The sequence below is a fragment of the Sinocyclocheilus grahami genome, unplaced genomic scaffold (genome assembly GCF_001515645.1).
Source record: "Sinocyclocheilus grahami isolate Dianchi unplaced genomic scaffold, SAMN03320097.WGS_v1.1 scaffold379.1, whole genome shotgun sequence".
NCBI classification, from domain to species: Eukaryota; Metazoa; Chordata; class Actinopteri; order Cypriniformes; family Cyprinidae; genus Sinocyclocheilus; species Sinocyclocheilus grahami.
The window spans coordinates 1,137,263-1,143,680 of NW_015505558.1; the positions used below are offsets into that span (position 1 = coordinate 1,137,263).

At 40.9% G+C, this 6,418-nt stretch overlaps 1 long non-coding RNA gene across 1 annotated transcript in view; it reads right to left on the reverse strand.

The window, feature by feature from the left end:
* Positions 1-2,490: 2,490 nt before the first annotated feature.
* LOC107549723 (uncharacterized) overlaps positions 2,491-6,418 on the reverse strand; it is a 4,303-nt gene continuing 375 nt past the window's right edge. Inside the window, exons 2-3 of the long non-coding RNA XR_001604593.1 lie at positions 3,496-3,497; positions 2,491-2,513 (exon numbers count right to left, since the gene is read on the reverse strand). This is a non-coding gene — a long non-coding RNA (uncharacterized lncRNA). The remainder of the gene's footprint in view (positions 2,514-3,495; positions 3,498-6,418) is intronic.

Sequence of the window (6,418 nt, forward strand, 5' to 3'; positions counted from 1 at the left end):
GCTGAGCGGCTGGGTCACCGGCTCGGCTCCTCAGCGAAAACCTGAATATGCACTGCATCTGCTGCCTACTTATACTCGCGCTGTGATCAGCAGCAACTGGATGCAATAATCGCATGCCAATGTGCATTGGCTCGTTTAGTTTACACTCGAAGTGGATTGGTCTCTCATCCGACGTGACGTCTCCGTTCCCTCCTTCAGGGAACGAGGGTTACCATACGTAACCGAGACGTTCTTTTTTGACTGTTTGGTGGAAGTGGCCGTAAAAGGACAAAAGAGAAATGCACCGTTAACTCGAAAAAAGGTTAGTATATTATTTCTGTTTTATGCAAAACTGCAATATTTTAAGAAGATTTCACTTGTTAACAGCAAACTAACATTATAGTACTTCTTTTGTTTGTTATTTTTCAGATTTCTAGTCTGGATGTAGTCTGCAACGTCGGAGGTGTATTTAGGATCATCTTCTTGTGAATGCCATAGTACTGATGATAACATCAACTGATAAGTTAATAATGAGTTAGCTGAAGTTAACTAACTTAGTTGAACAAAGAGAAGCATAGTAAGTTAACTTCTCTACTCTGCCTCTTTATCGCAAGTAAGGTAATTCTCTTCAAATGCTATTTAAGTCAGAAAGTGTGTAATGTTACCAATGTCATATGTAACTTTAGAGACTTTTCCTAAATTCAGTGACAGACGTAACGTTAACATAAAACAGCGACCTAACAACCTGCTGAGGAAAACTGAGTTAAGAAACACCACTGTTAAGAACATCTTTTGTATTTTATTTTTAAGTTTGTGGTCATGTCGTCTGCATCGGAGGTGTATTGGAGTCTTGTGATTGCCGTTGTAGCGGTGCTAACAACAGGTGAGCTTCCATCTGCTTAACTAACGTTAATGTTACTAAATTAGCCAACTTAGCCTCTAGCTGCTGTTCTCCACTAACTCACAGAACAGGTTGACTTTTTAAAGAGAAGAACATGCTAGCACATGTTGAATAAACATGAGCACTGCACGTTTCAAAATCGAAACCGGGTGCGGGTGTTTTTATATCGCTGTATTTCTGAAGGAAACTCATTTTCATTTCTTCTTGTTTGTAATGTCTGATAATGCAGCTTTTGTGAGTGGAGCGCTGCTTTGTGTACAGCGTTACCGGGGAAACCTCGATCTCTACCCCTCCAACAGCGCCTCCTGCTGGCAGTGAATGAGTTTGCATATATATGCCGCCACAAATAGAGTGCAAGTCTGTGGGAAACACTGTAATATTATTTATGCAATTTGTAAGTGCAAATTATAATTAATTATACTTGTCTCTTTAAAAAATAAAAACTTAAGCCACTTAGCCAATGTAACTTTTCAGCATACAAAATACATTTTATTTGAAGTGTATCCCGTGTATTCTGATACATGCATTAATGTTTCTGGGCTAAGCCCCGGATATCCACTCACTGTAGAACTGCCCCTGGAATCAAACCCATTATTTCAGCACTTTGCTCTACTGATTGAGAATGGATTGTAAAAAAAATGGAGCTTTAATAATTGGTATATGATGGATTATCAACTAATGTTGATAGGTCCTTCCTTGTAGGTGCGTTCAGATGTAGTAGATAACGTTTTTATTAACATCAACGTGCATTCAGCACCAACAAGTTTGACAGTTGATGCCAATTCTGTAAACACTGCTTCACAGGTCTCTTTTAGATAATGTATATATATATATATATATATATATATATATATATATATATATATATATATATATAAATATAGAAGTGGTGGTGGGCCGCCTGGACCAAAAAATGCCAGGGCCGATTTTTTTTCCCAGTCCAGCCCTGTGCGTGATGGTCCTTGGCAAAAAAAAAAAAACATTCTGTCGGCCCACCGGGACGATTACCAATCCAGCCCTGGGTGCCACTAACACTAAGCTATCGGAGAGAGCTGCGGGGTCGGAGAAGTGAAAAAAGGCGGCGGACAAGCGCAGACCAGCAACAAAACTTAAGTTTAACTAAAAATAACAAAATCTGTTTTTATCAAATCATAGTCTATATATAAAATGAATGAATATGCAAAATATTTGTCTTAAATAGCCTAATTAACAGATTAACAAAATGAAAGTAAAAGACTGAGAGACAGCCCAGCAAGCAATTTTGTGTTTAAAAGACGTCTATTAGCCGTCTAAACACAGCCCAGACATCTAGGCTAAAACAAGGCTAAATTTGGGCTGTCAGTGAAAATTTAATAGAAGTCTAATCATAGCCCAAGAATAGACTAGTCATCAATTAGACCGCTATTAAACGACTACATATATATACGTCTAATAGACAGTAAATATGGGTCTAGGCTAAAACAAGGCTGAATTTGGGCTGCCAGTGAAAATGTAATAGACGTCTAACCATAGCCCAAGAATAGACTAGTCATCAAATAGACAGCTAATGAATGCCTACATATATACATCTAATAGACAACAAAATGGCAGTCTATCCAAACAAATTAAATATACAGCTTTTATTAAGAAAAATCTAGCGTAGCGTAAGCGTTCGCATTGCTCAATAGCTAATTAAATGGCGAATTCGGCAGGTAAAACACCATCATCACTAGGAATCGGTCATTTAGAGTAGTGGAATTCGCTTCCCCAATGGTCTCACCTCCGATTCATTCAAGTTCGTTAACTTGAACACGTGAATTCACCGCATTGATTAGGCCTATAAGCTGCCTGATTCAGAAGTGACTGAGTTAGCATTATTTCAAGTTTCGCTACATTATTGTCATGGACTCCACAAGTTATGTGACTGACTCAAGAACAAGTTCAGATGGGAACTTCATCCCCAAGAAGGATATCAAGAGATCAAGCATCCACTTCACAGCTGCTATGTTTCACTCTCTCAGACGTCTTCACATGCTAAGTTTCATTTAATGCTCTCAGGTTATCTGCAATATGCGTGTTGCTAAGGCTATCCATGTTGCTTGGGCTCATTAGGTTGTTTCTAGTTAAATGCTTGTGCTAGTTCATGCGAATGTGCGGTATTTATCTGTTGTCACTGGCAACACGCTTGTCACTTCAATATGCTGCGCTTAACGGGGGTCTAATGTCATTTCATGCATTGAGTTATTTACACTGTTAAGAGTTGGATTCTTATGCGCGTGCGCGCACTCAGCAACCCAAGCGAGACCAAGAGCGTGCCGCTTAATGCGGAGTTCACACTGCACGATTTTCAAAGACGTCGTATCACTGTTGGTTTCACACTGAACGACTATCTGGGGTAGCATTCAGTTGTTGCTGTGTTCACACTGCACGATGGAACGACGACAGAAAGATTACACACTGTATGACTTTACAATAGGAAGAATCGCCGACAGCTCTGTCTGGTGCAGGGTTGCCAGGTTTTCACTACAAAACCCGCCAAATTACTACTCAAAACTAACCTGAAAATAGCCCAATTGCATTCGAGCGGGTCCCCCAGTAAAAATCGCATTCGTTCACTACAAAACCCGCCAAATTACTACTCAAAACTAACCTGAAAATAGCCCAATTGCATTCGAGCGGGTCCCCCAGTAAAAATCGCGTTCGGGGGGGTAAAATACTTTTTTGTTTGGTGGGGTTCTCCTGGTACAATTCACATTCCAGGGCCTAAATATCACGTTATTGGGGTCGCTTCAACCTGCTGATATAAAAAACAACCGGCGGCAATCGCGGATTTGGCAACACTGGTCCGCAAACTACGTTTCATATAACTGCTCCCCGAACTTCCCGCTGCCCTGTATCTTGGTCTCTCATTGGCTGTAGGTCATCACCGATGTGTTTTTCAGTCAGAACTCATTTCAGCGTGACTGTGAATCGCCGACAGCTCCAGATATTTAGCATACCAATTATTTCACGGGCATCAGTGATTCACTCAGATCACGTCTTTGATAATTCACACTGCGTGATTGTCACTCACGTGAACGAGCACAGATTTGCCTCCGATTTTGGGCATTTGTCTGCGATTTCGCAAAACCTGTCGGCGAGTGAAAAATCGGGCTAAAATCATGCAGTGTGAACTCGGCATAATGCGTTTCTTTCATGGTCACGGAAGTCTTCGGCAGCGCCGCAGTTACTTGCTCGAGAAGACTAGGTTGTTCGAGAGGAACTACAGTAGCTTGCCTCCGTCTGGAGAGAGTAGCCGCTTGCAGTCAGTGCGGAATTAAAGCAGAGAAGTCATGTCAGACACTTTCTGCTCCTGGTAATGATGCAGTGTTTGCATACATTCACAGATGAAGTGAATTTAAATGCAACATTTGTCAAATACACAAATGTTTCAGAAATGTTTTCATAAAGCAACAGAACCATTTTTTATACTGCTAATACAGCGTCATCTGTTAATGAATAAGTTAAACATTAACATATGCTATTTAAATACCAATTAAGTGGGGGTGTATATGCTTTCATCAGTGTTTTTTGAAACGTGACTCAATATAACAATGCTTTTACTGTTATAAAAACACAGATTTGTGAGCACCATTGGAATTGAATTGTTAGAATATGCAACACGCATTGTGCTTGTCATCACAGAATCTAACCAATGAGAATAAAATGTGTCATCATCAAGGCTTTTGCAGTGCCTGACCTAGGCGGCTGGTCCCGTTTTGCTCTCGCGGTACTTTGAATGCACATGTGATCGTAAGGCGGCTGCAGTGCCAATCAAAGTTGAACAAAAGCATTTTTAATGTAACCAGAATGCATTGTTTTTGACAGGTGGCAGCTGATCTTTGCAGCGCTGCATGAAGTCGAACAAGCCTAATATCTCTAAAGAGTGTGTTTTTGGATGTGAGGAAAAGGTAACCTTATTCAGTGTTATGTGAACAGTGGATGCAATTTGTTTTTCCAAGGCAGCAACAGAGTTTCTCAAGCGTGTTTGTTTGTTCCCGTCATTTCGGTGGAGAATGTTTTATAACAAGGTACATTCTGACACTGGATTTGCACATCATTTGGTACTGGAAGATGGAGAAGCCCCAGCAATAAAAGATCCCAGTCATATAGGAACTGCTGTAAAACTGCATCAAATGTCTGTGATTGTTAGTAAGTGTAAGTGCTCGCGACTCTTCAGCTCCGCCCTCGCCTCCAGGAGCTTGGCTGTTTTCGGAGAGAATCGCAAGCTGTATCTTCCTTTTATAAATCTGATAAAACTGAAGACTCTTTGGAGATGTGAATGATACAATACTACACTATAGGTATTCAATATTAACATGAGATTGGCCAAAACTGTGTGTGTTATGTCCCCTTTAACCTAGTCAAGTCGACTTTATTTTATATAGTCTCAGCCTCAGACGTCACGCCCTCGGACCGTTGGCTGAAAGTCTGATGCATATGGCACACAAAAGTGGAAACACTTCAGGAGTTTTGATGTTGTCATCGGATTGGTTGAATTATACAGGATTTCCGGGAGACGTGTGTGTCAAGTTCTTTAACGTTCCACTGGAAACAAAGATGCTGTGATGCCAAACCCTTACGAAAGAAGAAAGCCATCGTGTTTACAACTGTGACGACGAGCACTTACCAGGATCAATTAAATGCTGGATTCTCAAAGTATGTAAAATATTTAAGTTTGTGGCACAGAATCTTTCAAATACGTCCGATAGTTTTACACACCGGTCTCTTATTGAAGCAACATTTCCACACCCCGAAACGTGCCGCTGAATGAAACAAACTGTGATTGGTTGTTTGACATGTCAATCAAACGGCCTCATGGGCGGGTTTGGCCAAAGAACGCTGCCATGAACTCCAGACCTTCAGCAGTCAGTCTGAAGGTCTGGCTACGCGAGACTAATTTTTATAGCACTACAGCACATATTTAAGCAGCAGGAAATAACGACCATGGTGCAAACGGAATAATTTCTGCCGCGGTGCAGCTCCAAGAGAAAATGGTAAACGGTCATTGTTCATTTGAAGTCATCTGCATCCGAAAACCTAGACTGCTGACATGCTGCCTCACCACCTATCAGCTAATGATTTCGCAGGCAGCGTTTGTTCATGAAGGTAACTCATGAAACTGATATCGGACATGCTTCTGAGGCAGCTTAATGGTTCAATGATCTACAACAAATAGAATGAGCTTGGTGATAACTAAGCAAATATTCAATGATTTATTTGATCAACCATCACAGGATAGAACACACAGGATTGTGGGTATCAAGGCAGCAAAGGATACATCTATTCTGCCTTTAAATATAGACCAGATGAGGTATCTCAGGAGGCAAGAATTTAAGCTAATTTTGGATTCGACATGTCTCGATGCCTTCCTACCTTGAAATGTGTCCTCCGAAGGCAGCATTTTCCAGTTTCGGATGCAGCCGTCAGTTCAGCGTTAATTCTGTTCCTGTATCAGACATGCTTGTTCCGTCTAGTCGTATTGGAAACATGCTTGTTCTTAAGCTTGGTTGTTATTGT